Below are 17,303 nucleotides of genomic sequence, written 5' to 3' on the forward strand. Positions count from 1 at the left end.
GCTCAACTATCTCTAATGTCCAGTAAAATTTCTTTCTTACAGTATTGAAACCATGCTAGTTGTAAATGGTTAAAAAACCGCTATTTGTAAATGGTTGAAAAACCACAAAGGTAAAAAATTTTCATTACCTTAAACTTTACAGTTAATTGGAGGGACAGACTGCTATAGGTTTTTTTTACCATAATTTTAGAATGAAGATTCCAACAGTGCAGTGGTTTAAAATTAAAGGAAAATATTTCCTATTATAGTCCTATTTATTGCTATTTTAACACTAAATATGAGTATTTACTTATAACGACAATCTCTCCATAAGATAACCACATTTGCTAGCGCAAATTGTCGTTAGAACAAACTTTTAGTGCATTTTATTCTATTCTACTATTAAATATACTATTTAACAAGGTAATATTGCGCTACTAAATACAATGGTAATTAAAGAATATCGAAATATGTATGTATAAATTAATTCATACTTCACTTTAAGTAATAGTATTAAATGAAACCATTGTTCTTTGAAGTATTGTCTGAAATTGATTCGTAGTAATGAGTGATCGTAATTAGAGAAATTTCTCATTAAAAGATCATAACTTTTCGCCTTTCTCAAATAAAAGTTCATTAAGTTGAATGATTTTTCCTTCTATTTAAACAAATATTATTTTGAGAAATGGATATGTGTGTCAAAATCAATACTCTTTATAGATTCTTTCTCTTTTCTAGAACAGAAAATCCTATGAATCTGTGAAGAAAATCTTACTGTATTTTAGTGGGATTTTGAAAAGATATATGGTAACAATAATATAGAATCTTTTAATTAATCACAGCAATTTTTTATTATACTACAGTCCAAATTATTAGAAGAGTTTCTATGTAAAATCTTAATTAACAAGTTATACTATTGTTTAGACGCGACTGATACCGATTTGCTCTTGTTTATGTCCGTTTATCAATTGGTTATCATAGCAATGCAATACGTTACAAATAAATACATAGAGGAAGTATATTAAAATCGCCCGGATAAAAGCCCATTAAATATAAAACTATTGCTTATAAACTAATGCAGAACATGTCATTATTAAAAAACTACAATGCGCCTAACAATTTGATCTAATTATTACAATATAATAATATATTACCTTATATATTAAATATTCTATATTTATATAATATATCGTCTAATAAACTTCGAATTTATATTATATATCGTCAAATATAACCAATTTATACACGATCGTGAACAAGTGCAAACCGGTTTCAGTCGCGTAAAAACAACGAAACTGTTTAGTATCACCTGATAATTGATATTTTACATAGAATCTTATAGTACGTCGAATAATTTTTCCACAGTCAGTATATCGAATAAAATTTGATCGAATGTTCTGGTTATAAGAGTTTTTGTTCTGAATTATTTTAATTTTATTGAATACTGCGCTTGAAGGGAAGTCATTGAGAAGCATGTCCTGGAATCATATTCATAGCAATTATCTTAATTTTGGATTATCTTTTGAGTAACTTTTGCCAAAAATTACATTTATATAAGAAATCCATCTTATATTAAGAAGGGGGGGGGATTGGGTCTTATGATTAGCTTATTTTTGCTTATAGGAACAATGATGAGATAAAATATTAAAATTTATTTTTTTAAAAAATATTACGCTTGGAAAAATTTCAAATCTACATTTAAAGGAAAGGAAAAACGGAAAAAAATTTCTTCTACAAGTTTCAGAGATCAAGAATTTTAATCAGTGAAAGGTCAAAAAAGAACATTTTTGTTTTTCGAATTTAATCGTAAAGTTAGATTACTACATAAAAAGTCAAATTTAGAGCAAAAAACGAGGGACTTTTTTACGTAAGCATGAGAGGGACTCATTTAGTTTTGCTGTCAAGGAGAAAGGGTAGTCCATAACTGATGCTTATGTTATGCCATATGTTATGCCATATATTATGTTACATATCTTCTAGCAAAAATTTTATCTTGACTCCAGTTTGGCTCAATCTGGGTCCTATATGAATATGCGCCAAGGAACCAATATTGAGATGACTAGATTTTTTAATATTGGTCCTATGTAGGAAAAATATCGGTCTTTAGAGAGCTGATCCTATATTAGCTGAAAAATGAATCTAAAATATCGGGTGAAACTGACAATTCTATATAGGGCTTATATAGGTTGTAAACTGGCTGTAAAATATCGGATGAACGGGACAATTCTATATAGGACCAATATCAGCTCTTTAAACCCTTATTGAGACAATATTCGTGAATATTGGTCCAATGAGGACCAAAGTTATTTTGCTGCTAGGGTCATATATTATACGTTTTATTTAATATTATGATTAGTGTTCATATGTTGCTGTTCAGTATTCAGGGTGGACATGATGTCCCTATCTTTACAGATAATAACGGCAAAATTCATCTGGCTGCAAAATTCTCGACTGGCCTGTAATTTCTCTTGATTTGAAGCATGGAAAGTAGAAGCACTTAGGAAATTAGCTGTACAAGTTCAAACAACGGGCAAAGCAAAATACATAAATCAGTCATTTGGCTTGTTTGTCTGATCTAATCACAAGTGAGTGCAGTTTTAATATAGAAACATATGTATACACATACTGAGGCAACAAAAGTTAAAGTATAGCAATATGCAAACATGCAGGTGTCAGTAAAATTGCGTACAAAATGTATATTTGGGCCGTGCAAAGGCAGTATTTGTGTTCAAGCTATTCAGCTAAGAATGTTTGTGAGAAAATTATTTCCGCGATATGAGAATTAACAGACTTCGAATAATAGTTGGATCTAGACGAATGGAACAGTTCATTTTGTAAATTCTTTCAACCTATCTAAATGTAAAGTGTGCCGAGAATACTCTCAGGATATCGTAGTGGCCTGCCTTTAATGATCGAGACGTGTGCGTAAAATTGTCAGTGTTAACAGATCACGGTCATCAATGCGGGACGTGTCCATTAGGATAGTGCAGTGACATTTGGCTGTAATGACAACAGAAGAAGTGCCTTTGCTAATTGCACGACATCATGTCCTTTCCTGGACTCGACTCGTGACCATATTAGTTGGATCCTAAACGATAGAATATCTTGGTCAGTGAATTTACTATTCAGAGATGGAAGAGTTATGGACCTAAATTGTCGACAAGGCACTGGATACAATTATTTTTTTCAAAATTTGAATTTGAAATGAAAATTAATTATCATACTAGATAGTGGGTAGTATATTCTCTAGGCATAGGTAGAGAACATGTATGACAAATTTTAAGTAAGCAGATTTTAAAATATTTCCCTTTTTTTCACTTTTTTGAAGTAAAAAAAAAGAAATAACGGTAAAATACATTTGAATATATTAAGCTAAAGACAAGTTTGTTATAGCATACATGCTAACCTGAAAATCTCCGCAATATTTAAAGTGGAACAAAATAACAATTAATGGGAAGCTCGTATTTAGTGAAAAGTTCGAAGATATGTATCATAGCAATTAATGCCAATGGGGAAAAAGTATTCCACAACTGCCTCCTAGCTATCAGCTAGGAAAATTACCTCTTCATCTAATTGAAACAGATATCCTGGAACGGTCTCCGAAGTCAAAGCAGGGGTTGTGGTAAACACAAATAATCTTACACGATTTGCTAGAACAAAAGCATTCTCCTGTACTGAGGCTCCCGAAATGGCTATGTTTTTATATTGATGAGATTTTCTTAAACATGGATTAACCAAGGGTTGCGTTAATGGACATTGGAATTAATCTGAGGCTGTGTTAATGAATATTGGAATTGTACTGAGGCCCCCGAAATAGCTTTGTTGTTTTCTTGAGATGATATTCTAAAGCATGGATTCATCAAGGGTTGTGTTAATGAACATTGGAATTGCACTGAGACTCCCGAAATGGCATTGCTTTTATCTTGTGGAGATTTTCTAAAACATGGATACACCAAGGGTTGCGTTAATGGACATTGGAATTGAACTGAGGCTGTGTTAATGGATATTGGAATTGTACTGAGGCTCCCGAAATAGCTTTGTTTTTTTCTTGAGGTGATATTCTAAAGCACGGATTCATCAAGGGTTGTGTTAATGAACATTGGAATTGCACTGAGGCTCCCGAAATGGCATTGTTTTTATCATGTGGAGATTTTCTAAATCATGGATACACCAAGCGTTGTGATAATGGACATTAGAATCGTACTGACGACCCCGAAATAGCTATGTTTTTTTAGATGATATTCTAAAACATGCATTCGCCGAAGGTTGTGATATTGGACATTTAAATTGTATTTGAACTTTTCAAGTCCTTTCGAATCTCTCATAACGGCTTATCATCCTCAAATCAATGACCTTGCTGAAAATATTAGCAGAACTTTAGCGGACATGTAATCGATGTTTGCGAATGTTGAACAGAAAGACAGGGATGGTATTTTGTCCTTTGTCACCTTATTTTTTCAATACAGTCATGCAAACATTGACATGCTTCACCCTACACCTCTCTACAGAGAGAAGGCCTTCATACGGATTAGTAAATAAGATGACATGTTAAACCTATTAAATTTTCAGATTCATCGCTAACGGTAACCGAAGGCCTTTTTTCTTCTTTTCTATGAGTTGTTGCATCACGCCCTTTTTTCTTCTTTATGGAAACTACTCTAATATATCATGTTTCCATTGCAACCAGGATTCAAAACTGCTTATTTGTAAGGCTCAACATCGATATTCAAGAAAAGCGTGAAAAGAACTCCAAGCATCACTCCGTTTCCTACACACTAGGTGATGTGTGGAACAATCAGAAAAGTGGGGATAATTGTTGAGGAACTCTCTGTAGTTATAAACAAATAAAGGATAGCTTAAAGCATTTTTTTAAATAAATTTGATTTATTTTTGAGCTGTGAAAAATCGGAAAATTCTTCAAAGTATTGAAAAGATTCAAAAACTCTGCCCTACTTTTAAGAATGAGAGCACGCGACTCTGCTTTATTTTCATACAGGACTCAAAAATAGTTTCTTGTAATGTGTGAAAAGGAATTTTTTTTTTTTACCTAGCTATTCCTTTACATGAAGGAAATTGTTCAGTAAATGCACTTTCAAAAGCATGTGTTTCTTTTTTAAATTAAGATTTAAAAATTTTTTTCTGCATTGCGTTTCAAATTCTTGTAGCAAATATTTCGACATTTTTAAATGAAATAAAGCGTTTTTTTCTCACTAATTTATGTCCTAAATTAATGCATAAATGGTTATAAGTTCCTTCGGTTGGAAGAGCGTAGGGTAAACCAACCAGTGAAGGAGAACTACCCAGTGAAGGAACATTTCATATATATTGATTAAAAATAAGAATTTTAAAGTTTTTTTTTTTAGAATGATTGGTAACAATAGCTTACTGTCAAACAATAGGAAGTCATCTAGCAATGTTTTGGATTACCTGGTCATATAGACTTCTCTGGAAAAATTTTTGAATTTGTTATTATCTCTGCAACACCTTGTTTCTTTGAAAAAATTATAAGGTGAGTGTTTGTATTTATATGTTTGAAGTGGAATTAATAGTTTTATTTTTCTCACTGTGTAGAAGAGAATTCAAAATATAGTTATTGAAGTTACGTTTTTTTTTTTTTTTAAGCATCATAGCATAATCAAGTACTGAGATAAGGGGATGTTTATTCACTGGATCACCAAATGATGAAAAACCAGTGAAGGAACAAGTGTTCCTTTACTGGGGTTTTTCTAAGTTAATGAAAATGAAAGAAAAACTTTAATTTTCTTGCACCTTTAGTGATGTTTCGCATCAAAAGTATGTTAAAAATACAAAAAACAGCTTCTAACCAGTGAAGGAGCAGGCATGTTCCTTTACTAGGCATAGATTTTCCAGTGAATGAACAGCAAGTGTTAACCAGTTTCCGCCCAGCATCATGGTTATAGGACAGTTCATTTTCACCATTATAAATAAAGCTATTCAACGTTTTGCCTATTCTTTTTCTACCCCCTGAAGAGTAATGGTTTCACCCTACATACTTAAACCAGTTAGGACCGGATGGAAGCATTTTTCAGCCAGCTGCAGACACGTAAACTTCGCCATTTTCCTGATTTTTTCTTGCTGAATATCATTGTAATCGTACGAAAAGGTTTTAAAGGTAAGTTTAAATATTTTTTCAGAATTTATGTTTCAGATTTTCCATTAACAGATACAGTGACCTCTCACTTATGCACCACCTCTTTTATGCACCTTTTTTATTTATACGACGATTTTTATAGGTCCCAGTACATTGGATAGGAAAATAATGATAAACATCCTTTGTTTATGCGTCGCTCTAAAAATAAATTTTTCAATTATGCGTCGAAATTTTAGGCAAACATTTTAATTTTTTAGTCCTTTAAATATTCCTTCTTTTTTTAAAAAAAAATGTTTTAAATTAAAAATGAAGCAAAGAAGCAATCCTTGTTACAGATAAAAAGAAATATATGTTGTTAGATCCTATTGAATTTGCTTCCCCCTGTGATCTTTTCATTTTTGCTGTTTCTGGAAAGACATTCTTTCTAGAATTTTGAAAAGGGTGTCTTATCTGTTACACCAACAACAATGGAAGCCCATTCATCTTTTAGAAAATGACTATTCCTCTTGTCCAGAGGTTAGTTTTACTCCCATGCTGTTTTCTAGAGAAAAAAAAGACACCTGGAATACGAAAGATGAAAGAGACCGCGATCACTTACTTGCAGTCAGACGGACATTATGAGTAAATAAAAATAAGTGATCTGTTTAGTGATAGAAGTACTTGAACAACTTATTGTGCAGCATATTATGACGTCAAGTACTTTTCTTAGAAATTTATCATGTGATGTTTCCCCCCTAACATAAAACTCAAATTTTTTGTGAAGAGCAGTTCATTTATATCTAACTAAAACTTGTGAACGATGAGAACGTGGTGGATGATACTGACGAGATGATAAAGTTCCTTCAAATCACGCAGCAGTATTGAAAGTTTTGGACACTATTCCTGACTATTTACAATTTAATTTTCCTTCGGAAACTACCCCTTATCCCATTTATATGAACTGGAAAAAACTGTTTTTGAATAACGTCGGCAAAAACAAATACAAACATGTATTAAGATTATTTTGTAAGAAAATAAATTGTCTTAAAGTATGTTAAATTTTATCTTTGTATAATTATAGTAAATACCAAAGCAGTATAAATATTAACATTTAATCTTTAGAAACATATTTATTCATATTGTCACTGCAATTTGCGTTTCGTTTTAGAATTTTGAAGTTTTTCACTTATGCGCTTTTTTCTCTTGGCCTCTTACACCGGCGCAAAAATGAAAGTTCACTGTATCTTATAATGTTCTAAAATTATTTCTTTTATTAGTTTTAATTTCAAATTTAAACTACTGTTCTAAAAATAGGACGCTGGGCGGATTCATTAAATTTTCTATTTAGTTTACTTTATAGGTGCTCAAGATGTGGCGAAAAAAGTTTTTAAAACTGCCGAAGCAGCTGTAGAATATCTATTTTCGGAGGAGTCCGAAATTATTGCTTTGCCACCTGAAGTAGATGAATTAACAGATGAAGAAGGTTTGGATGACACTGAAACTCTTGACCCATCTATAAAAAACGTTGTAGGTAGTATTGAAATTTCCGTACCTTATGAAAACTATGATGATCATAGAGAGAATACTAAAAAAAACACAAATATTTTTAATTCTAAATAGATAAAATTTCTTTGAAAAAAAACGCTCTAAAAAGCAGCAGAAATTTCAAAAAAAAGTATCAATAAAGGAAGCGAAGGAAATAAAAATATGACCATCGAAACCGACGTCTTCAGGGGGTACCGGACCCGGTAGCCATAAAACAAAACCATTTCTAATTGAGGGAGAAGCAAATGCCTCAATTAACTCCCTCAGTACCCCGATGGTTTTGTATAGAAGTCCAGGAAAAAACAAGAAATACAAATAACAAATTTAGAAAAGAAACCCAAACAAAATCATCAGAAAAAATAAAAACTCACTTAACCGGGTCAAACAACGATTTCACAAGCAAGCAGAAGGAAAAGGAAACACTAAAAACTAAAGAAAACAACGCCCTCTATTACAATGCGCAGATGGAGAATAAAATGAAAGAAGTCAAGAGTAAGAAATACGTAACAATTTAATAGAATGCTTAACTAATTATCATAGAGAGAAAGATTTATCAATCGGGACAAGATGATTTTTTAAAAGGCAAGCGAAGCTTAAGTATTCCTTCACTGGCTAGTTTACCCTATATATGTTGGCAGAAAGTTCATTTGCAAATTTGAAGCAACAATTTTGCACTTAACTGCAAATGCGTTAAATTTTGCCAAATTGGCTTAACAAAATACGAAGATCTTCAAATAGTTTTATTTTGCCTTTATTTGCACGCTTGAAAATTACATTATTAATACTTATAATAAAGAATCAGCATTTTTTATATTTTAGGAATTTCTTAGTATAATTGAATAGTTCATTCTTCTTCTTTCAAGGAAGTCCCAAGTAGTCTTTGAGATCCCCTATCTGCAGTTTCCCTTATTTACTATATGAAAGTTCGAGTCAAGCCGTCTTCTGTTTTCAATGGGATTAGTAAACTTTTTTCTGTATCATCAGAGCGAAATATATGTCATTACAGTCTATTACATTTTATGGCTTTAAGAGATTTCAAAGTTAAACAAGGATCTCCAATTGTTACTCTCATTGACTTTTCCTAATATTTTCAATAATTTATTTTCATGTAACTTGGTTATTACCTAGCATTTACTCCTATAAAGCATATTAGGTCAAATTAGTTTCATCTCACTTTTTGTTTTTAAATTTCTTTTCAGGTCATGAATTTGACAGTCCACTGTTTACCACGACGGTCAAATCATTGTTAATAGGAGTTATGATTCCAAGATGTCTTCACAGTAAATGGTTATGGATTAGGTGCATCATTGTTTATTTTTCAGCCTAATTTACCAGCTTCTAATAAATTGAATGCCTCTGTAACAAAGTTTCTGGATCGACCAACTAAGGCGATTCCATCAGCCATGGTTAAAAAGTCTTCTGGTAGATGTTTCCTCTAGCTGGGAGACCAAACTCTTCAGTAGCTTTTTCTAGAGACAAACTGATCAGTGTAGACACGACAGAGCTTTTACCCTGTCACAATCCTCTCTATGCCTCCAGAAATTTATATTCATTGCTTAAATATATATGTATGGGGCATATACTAAAAGAAATTGTTTTTCACCTTATTTAAGAGTCGAATGAAGAAAAAACAATCGAGATCGTAAGCGCTCTTTCTTCATGACCGCATCACTGCAGTTTATCCACCTTACTTGGAAAGAATCGATAATACTTTCCTCCCATTCCTTCGGAAAGAAGATTCTTGTTTGTAAAGTAATCAAACAGCCATTCTTTTCAATGTCGATATCTGAGTTTTCATTAGTTACATTGGTGCTTAATAGTACATTGGTGTTTAAAAGATCTACTGGAGAGATTTGAATGAAAGGCGATGTAGGTTGATATAATACAAGCAAAACAACAGACACAATGATTATAATATAAAAACATAATAATGCTCATCGAAAGAAGAAAAAGTGGTCACAGAATCAAACAAAAATATTTCATTAGGAGAACGATGGCTTAGGCAGGGATAGCCTGGTTGGTAGGGCACTGAGCCCAAGAGCTCGTGGGTTCGATCCCCACCCGCCGAAGAATTCCCGTGTAGTAAATGGTGACTGATGCACGTTAAATCTGTCGAGTCCTCCATGTCCCCATGACAAATCAATACCTCTGGGGGTACTGATCCAGGAGTTTCCTTGTCTTCTGGGTTGGTTCAAAATTACAAGGCTGCGGAGTTGAACATTAGCAGTTGTAAACCCAAAATTGTGTCAGCTGTTCAACGACGGATATAAAAAAAATCATCACGTGGAAAATAAAACAGATCCTGTTAGAAAGGGTCCTACTTGATGAACAACGCTGTTTTCTGGCTCTGGATAATGTTCGAAGAAGAGTTGACCACTCAAGACAGTCTCTGGTATAAGTGCTGGAGATCTGGTTGGTGAATATCTAAACCCTAAAGTCGCTCTTGTACATTTAAATAAATTCAGCCTAAGATAAGATTACAGAAGTATGATACTTGTTCTCGTCCATATCATTATCTTCGTTAATAACGAGTAGAGAAACTCCTAAGTCACCAACATGTATATTTATAAAAACCACATCTTCTATTAAACCTTTCATTTAGTATGCCCTTGCTCATACTTATGCACTTGCTTGTTCTTATGCACTATATCGCTCTTATGCTTCCGATCGTTTATAGATAAGCCCTATAATGCTTATCTATTTCAGTCCCTGGACAAATTATTAGACTCACTGAAAGATTCGATGTAAAATTTTAATTATGAGGTGATACCATACAGCTTTATTGTTTTTACGAGACTGAATCCGATTTGTATTTGTTTATGTACGTGTATCAATCGGTTAATATTATAATGCAATATTTTAAAAATTAATACAAATAGGAAGTATATAAAAATCACCCGAATAAAAACCCATTGCATGTATGTTTAAATATAAAAGTATTGTATATACACCCGTGCAAAGCATGTCATTATTTAAACACTGCAATACGTCTAATAATTTGGTCTAATTGTTATACTATACTAATATAATACCTGATATAATAAATATTCCATAATAATATTACGTATCGTCAAATTTATCCAGTCGTCGAATTTATATTATGTATAGTCTAATATAACCAATAGATACGCGAACGTAAATAAGAGCAACCACGTAAAATCAATAAAGCTGCATAGTATAACCTGATAATTAAGATTTTACATCGAATCTTACAGTGCGTTTAATAATTTGGCCATAGACTGTATATATTGAATCATTTATGTTTGTGATAATCTCGAGTGAGTAATTTCTTTGAAAAATAGAGTGGAAACGAATAAGCTTTGCTACCACTTTTTAAACTTTTGTATCGATCGCAGAAATTTCAAAAACGTATTTTAACGGTTGCAATATCTTAAAGCAAACCTTTACAGCTAACATAGACCTTCAGGACAAATAGAACTATGGCATAAAGTTTTTTAAAATCTCGATAATTACTTCTGTATAGAGAAATCTATTACCTAAAAAACTCTGTGCAAAAACAAAGTTCAGTTGGTGGGAGACACTATGGGTATTTTTTTATGGAAGTTCCCCTTTTAATTTAATATTAACTTGGTTTCATCAAATTTACATTAATTTGATGAAACCATTTCATCTGAAGAGGCGAAAATAAATTGCAACCATTGATTGTATTATAAAACCATTCATTTTATCATATTTTTTCTTTTGCATGAGAACAGATTTTAGATACTTTCGTATCGCTGATTTCAAGTCTGCATTTTTAGTGAAATTTCTTCCCTGGCAAAAATGAAATTAAACAAGACCATAAGAACTCCTCTCAACCACTCTTGGTATTTTGCAAAAAAACCAAGAGAATCTTTCAGACCGAGAGTCCATCAAACTGCCTTTTTACGCTTGAGTGGCTACGCTAGATCCCTTACTTTCAAACGGAGCCAAAAAACTTATCCTGAATGTCATTGGTGCTCGACAGACATGGCCTCCCCTGCGCATATTCTGACTTGTTTGGGGTTCGGTAAAGATGAGGTCCTGCGAGAACTTTTTGGAGGTGTTCGGATTCATGGGAGTCGTCTAGTGCAGCTAGACCTTTCCGAGATTAGCAACAACAAATCTGCATTTGGTTTCTCTCTCTAAGCTACAGTATTTTTAACGGCATTTTTTTTGTCTAATTTTGTTGACAAGTTTAACCTGTTGCCAGTGTCGCCCAACTACTAGTATTTGTGATGCCCGAACTGACTTCGTGCAGGTGAAAAATTAATGTTTTTATTTAGTGAAGCTGAGTTCGTTTCTACTTAGGATACTTAATTCACTATTTTCCTAATAGATGGCATTAATGGTCCTGGTTTTTCACCGATTTCGACTTCAATCGAGGGAGGGGAAAAATTTGTAAAATTTATGTATTGAAAATCCTATTGTTGTGTTTTTATATTATATTATACTAGTAATATTATATGCTTCAAAATTTTGTTTTAAATGCTCTAATTGAATAAGATGTGTGTGTGATCCATTATTTTTTTATGTGTATGTAAAAATTGTAAATACAGTAGTTATTGCATTTAAAATTCTATTTTTGTAATAAAAAACCATTTTCTAACTTTTATAATTCTCTAAAGAACAAAATATAAAGAGTTAAAAAAATTTCCATCTTTGGTCCATTTCTCTGAAATATATGTTACTGCTAAGGGGCTAAAAACGTTATACATAACAGGGGAGAGCATAAATGTTGTGACAAACTTCTAGGAGGGCACATCATCAGAAATAACATTGCATAAACTGATACCCGGAAATAATGGACTCGTTTCTATTTTGAAAAAAATACCTATCTAAGAACACCAAATTTGGCCCTCTTCTCTAACTAATCCCCCCCCCCGAGTGTTTGTTAGAGAAAAGGATATCCTCGAATAAATCTTTTAAAAATATTTAAAAGAAATATTTTTTATCCGACGTGTGCCAGATATTTGACCACTCTATGCGATATTTAGACACCGAATGTCTTAAACAATATAATACTTAATTGATACTTATTAATATTATAAGTCTTAAATATCAAGATCATAACAGCTATAAATTAATTTAAATACAACCTTGTAGGTGGATAAGAATGCTATCATTTTATTTTATTTCATAACCATCGTTGAAAAGTCGACCCAATTCTTTGGATTTACTACTGCTACTAATGTTAAACTCCGTAGCCTTGTAATTTTGAGCCCAATACAGAAGAGGAAGAATTGGATCAAGTATTGAGAGAAATTTGCCTTCGTGTTGGACAGTTTAATGGAATTAGCCCGTATTTGAGTTACATGGAAAGGAAAAGTACGAGAACCTCCCACGGTTAGCCTGACGGCAAGGGGACTCCGTTTACCACAGAGGATATATCACGTGGTCGGTGCAAGCGGGATATGTATCGACCAGCCATCACTGGGACCCGCTTCACATCATTAGAAGCCCCTGAGCCATGCCTGCTATCAGAAATCACAGAAAAGTAGTTACAGGTGGATGCAATAGATAGAAATGAATGACAGTATAGGTCATAGATTCTCAACCTTTTTAACGTTACCGCCCCCGTAAGGAGCAAAAAACATTTCAAAGCCCCCCTTTGTGAAAATCCAGTTATTTGGAGCATGGGGACGGAGGGAGGTGTGCTGATTTATAAGAGGTAAAATTTTTAGGCAATTTTTTTACGCTTCAATTTTTTTTTAAATAATGTGTACATTAACTCGATAATTTTTCACGGCAGGAAATCGCAGTCTATTTGTTACGATCAAAATAAATACGTTTAAGGAAAAAAAATACAACAAAGAAACCTATGCTTGAAAAGAATAATTTATTCTTAATTAGATAATTAAAAAAACACCCAAAGTATTTTTTTAGCGCAAAAAAGTAGTATCAACAAAATATTCAAACAACTACGTTAGTGGGATGATTGTACTTAATGATTCAGAACCAATTTCTTAACGCTCGGTTCAATACTTTTAGTGAGATGAAGACGCAAATCTCCTCGTTGCACAATTTTGAGTCGATTTCTCCGTTTTGTTACAAAATCCGTAATATCACTGAATCCACGTGCGACAAGTTAGAAGGAAGGGAAGACAATTAAAAATTTTTTTAACTATAATCTACAGTCCAGGATGGAGACGACTGATGTTACCTTTAAGTAAAAATTCAGTGAGACGATCATCATTCAAAGTTTCATTAGTTAAAAGTTCGACCAATTCCTCGTAAATCTGAACCTCTGGTGTTTCAATAATCACAAAAGGGTTCATAACCTATAAACCCATTGAGGGATTTCCATGGAACAAAACATCTTTAAAACTGTCAGAAAAGTATCAAGGTGTTGACAATATTCTTGTGCATCATCAGAGCGAATTTCGTCTGCTTGGCTGAACTCATTACAACCAAAATTCTGCTTCCACAAAATGAGTTTTTTTAGAAGGGCAGAAATCACTGATTTTGTAGGGATCAAATTGAACTCGTCGTCTTGAAATTGTAAATTAACACCGTTAAATTTTACAGATAAATCAGTCAAAGTCTTTCTTAAATTCTAGCAATCTGTCTCTCAGAGCAACATCTCTGTTTTCGAGGAACTCAAGCACATAGTCGAAAAGATTTCAATAGCTATTGAGACAGAATCTTTTGGAAAGCCAGCAAATCTCGGTGTATAGTAGCAAGCGATTGAATTTTTCATTGTTTTTCTTACACAGATGTCTGAATAATCAATTGTAGTGAGCATTACTGTGAATTTTATTCACAGCAGATATGGCATATTGCAATGATTGATGCAAACGGTTGCTGAGATTTTTTCCTACTAAATGCTGTCTGTGAATCACGCAGTGAACAGCTAAAATATCTGATGCATCCCTTTGCAAAAGGGCGATAAACCCACCATTGCAGGAGCCTATCAGTGGCAATGAACATATTATTCGAAAGAGGAGTGTTTTTCTCTTTAAAATAATCTTTGACAGTATTAAAAATAGATTTAACTTTGATATCTACAATCAAGCTTTTTGCAAAAAGCAGTAATTTTTCCTACCTTTACAAACCGGACCTATGCCTACAGTAAAGCCTACATTACATGGCAAGGTTGATTCATCAACTTGAAGGAAAAATTCGTTGGTTATCACAAGTTTGCATAAAGAAATTTCCACGTCTCCAACCATCTCATCATTTCGTGCCCGCACTGTATCTTTACTTATGGAATATCTTTTAATTACATTGAATGCGGCTGTATGGTGTAAAACAGTTTCTAAAACTTCCTTGACAACCGACAGTATCAACTCAACTCTGATGGTATGAGCTTTAACAGATTTAACAATATATTTTGATATATTATAAGAAGCTATCAAACCATCACCTCATTTTTGTGATGAGGTTGCAAGTAACCCTGAGACCGAAGTTGCCTTCTGTAACGTGAAAAATGACAAATCTTTATTTTGTTTGTCAGGATGAGTTTTTTGCAAATGCTCCTGCTAACGGTAAGACTTCACTACCTCATTAGATAAAAGTTTATTATAAAGTAAACGCATGGGGGGTTGAGAGTTCAACAGTGTTGGTGGCAGCAAAATACAAGAAAGTCAACTATTTCTCAAAATTAATAAATAATTTATGATAAAGAACTAATTCGAGCACGTACCTGGCCAAATAAACTATAAGATCTAATCGAAACTGGGGAAAAAATCTGTAAGGAAGCTAACGAAAACCATTATAAGAAACACGGGTCAAATCAAATATTCATACTGAAAGCGCATGCACTTCAATTTCCACCAAATGACTTGAATGAGTCAAAGGCAAAAACTACTGACTCAGCGGAATAGTAAATAATAATAGTAAATGATTAAAATTTCAGAACAATTGAATAATTTATTGCAGAGTTACAGTAACAAGTTCAATAAGGTGTTGACCCGCCTCTAGCCTGGATACAAGCTGCCACACGGCGTGGCATAGACCGATAAAGCTCCCGGATGGTCTCTTGCGGTATTTTCTGCCAAATTCGACCCAATTGTCGAGCGAGGTCATCAACATTCCGTGCCAGATGCAATCGCCGTCCCATCATATCCCAGACATGCTCGATGGGGGAGAGATCTGATGATCTGGCAGCCAAGGAAGAGTTTGACAAGCTTGCAGACAGTTCATTGCAACATGTGCCGTATGTGGTCTGGCATTGTCCTGCAGAAAAACCAGCCCAGGATGCTGCAAAAGGAACGGTAGCAAAACAGGTCTTAGGATGTCGTCGACGTACCGCTGTGCAGTAAGTGTACCTCTAATGACGACCAAAGGGGTCCGGCTGTCAAAGGAAATGGCACCCCAGACCATAATGCCTTGTTGAGGGCCGGTGTGGCGTGCAATAGTGAAGGCAGGATCCCCCCTCTCTGCCCTGTGCTTCTCCAAACACGTCTTTGATGATCGTCAGGACACAGTTGGAAGCGGGATTCGTCGCTAAAGATTATACGTCCCCAGTCGGCATCATTCCAGCCATATCTGTTCAAAACATTCATGCATACGAAATTTCAAAGCAATCGGATGATTGCTTCTTGGTGCATCGATTTTTTTGTTATAGAGTGTAGTTTTAAAATTATCTTGTCCGTTTAGGTCTAATGAGAGATTAAACGCTTTGGTTCAAATCAATCATTCAAAATCAATCATTCTTTCTATATTGTACAGTTAGATAAAAGCCAATAGATCTTTAAAAAATCTATGTAAAATGAATCTAAAATCAAAAAAAAAATATTATATTCATTCACATAATAGTTACCCCATCTAAAAAATGACATTCATTCTCATAATAGTTACCCCATCTAAAAAAAATGACATTCATTCTCATAATAGTTACCCCATCTACGCATAAAAATGAGTTCAAGCATTTCTCAGAAATGAGATATCCTAAGGAATGACGTCTTTTTTTCTAATTCAATTTCGACTGAATATTGATCAGAATATTTACAATTTTTATGTAATTTTTTAAATATTCATAGGAATATTTCATATCTTTCTTAAATTGACAGTAAAATTAATTTTCACAGATTTCAGCAAAAGATAAAAATCTTTCTCAAAAAAGTTAACTTGGTTTCAGATTAATAAGATGACACAAACGTAAAATCGAAATCTGTTCACTTTCAAGAAAAATTAATTTTGATTTTACTTTCATTTTGAGAAGATTGAAAAGGACTGAGTAGAATGATTTAAAAAATAAATCGTGCAAAAATGTTGAAAATTGTTCCTTACCTTTAAATGATTGACTCAATTTTCTTCTTTTTATATAAAATTCGGATCTTTGTGACAAAACAATTTCTCTGTATAACTAAACAAAAAAAAAACGAAACATTTTATTTTAGTTATTCAATTACAGAATTATATTTGCTACGCATTAGAATAAATCAATTTTAGTAATTAATAATTGAAGTAGAAAATAAATATATACATTATGAAATACATCATATTATTTATTTAAAAATACAATTTAACTATTTTCATGTAATGATAACATAAAATAACTTTCAACAATGGTGCTTTAATATTAATTTTTTATAGAGTTATATTTAAACAATAATTTTTGCCGATCGTATGTGAAAACTTTATTTATTCTCAAACCTGAACTATATTTTAACGCCCATTAAGAATGAAATAAAATTAGATGTATATTAGGTTGGAACATACAGTCCAAATTATTATATGCGAACTCTCAGGCTTTTACGTGACA

At 33.0% G+C, this 17,303-nt stretch overlaps 1 protein-coding gene and 1 long non-coding RNA gene across 2 annotated transcripts in view; one reads left to right on the forward strand and one right to left on the reverse strand.

The window, feature by feature from the left end:
* The window catches only part of LOC139427063 (uncharacterized), a 28,873-nt gene extending 23,588 nt beyond the window's left edge, over nt 1-5,285 (forward strand). Inside the window, exons 2-3 of the long non-coding RNA XR_011638221.1 lie at nt 718-786; nt 2,392-5,285. This is a non-coding gene — a long non-coding RNA (uncharacterized lncRNA). The remainder of the gene's footprint in view (nt 1-717; nt 787-2,391) is intronic.
* Nucleotides 1-16,902, reverse strand: part of LOC110282148 (uncharacterized) — a 92,969-nt gene extending 76,067 nt beyond the window's left edge. Inside the window, exon 1 of the mRNA XM_043046232.2 lies at nt 16,829-16,902. The gene's annotated coding sequence lies outside the window, so the exon portion shown is untranslated. The remainder of the gene's footprint in view (nt 1-16,828) is intronic.
* Nucleotides 16,903-17,303: the final 401 nt, after the last annotated feature.

This window comes from Parasteatoda tepidariorum, chromosome X1 (assembly GCF_043381705.1).
Source record: "Parasteatoda tepidariorum isolate YZ-2023 chromosome X1, CAS_Ptep_4.0, whole genome shotgun sequence".
NCBI classification, from domain to species: domain Eukaryota; kingdom Metazoa; phylum Arthropoda; class Arachnida; order Araneae; family Theridiidae; genus Parasteatoda; species Parasteatoda tepidariorum.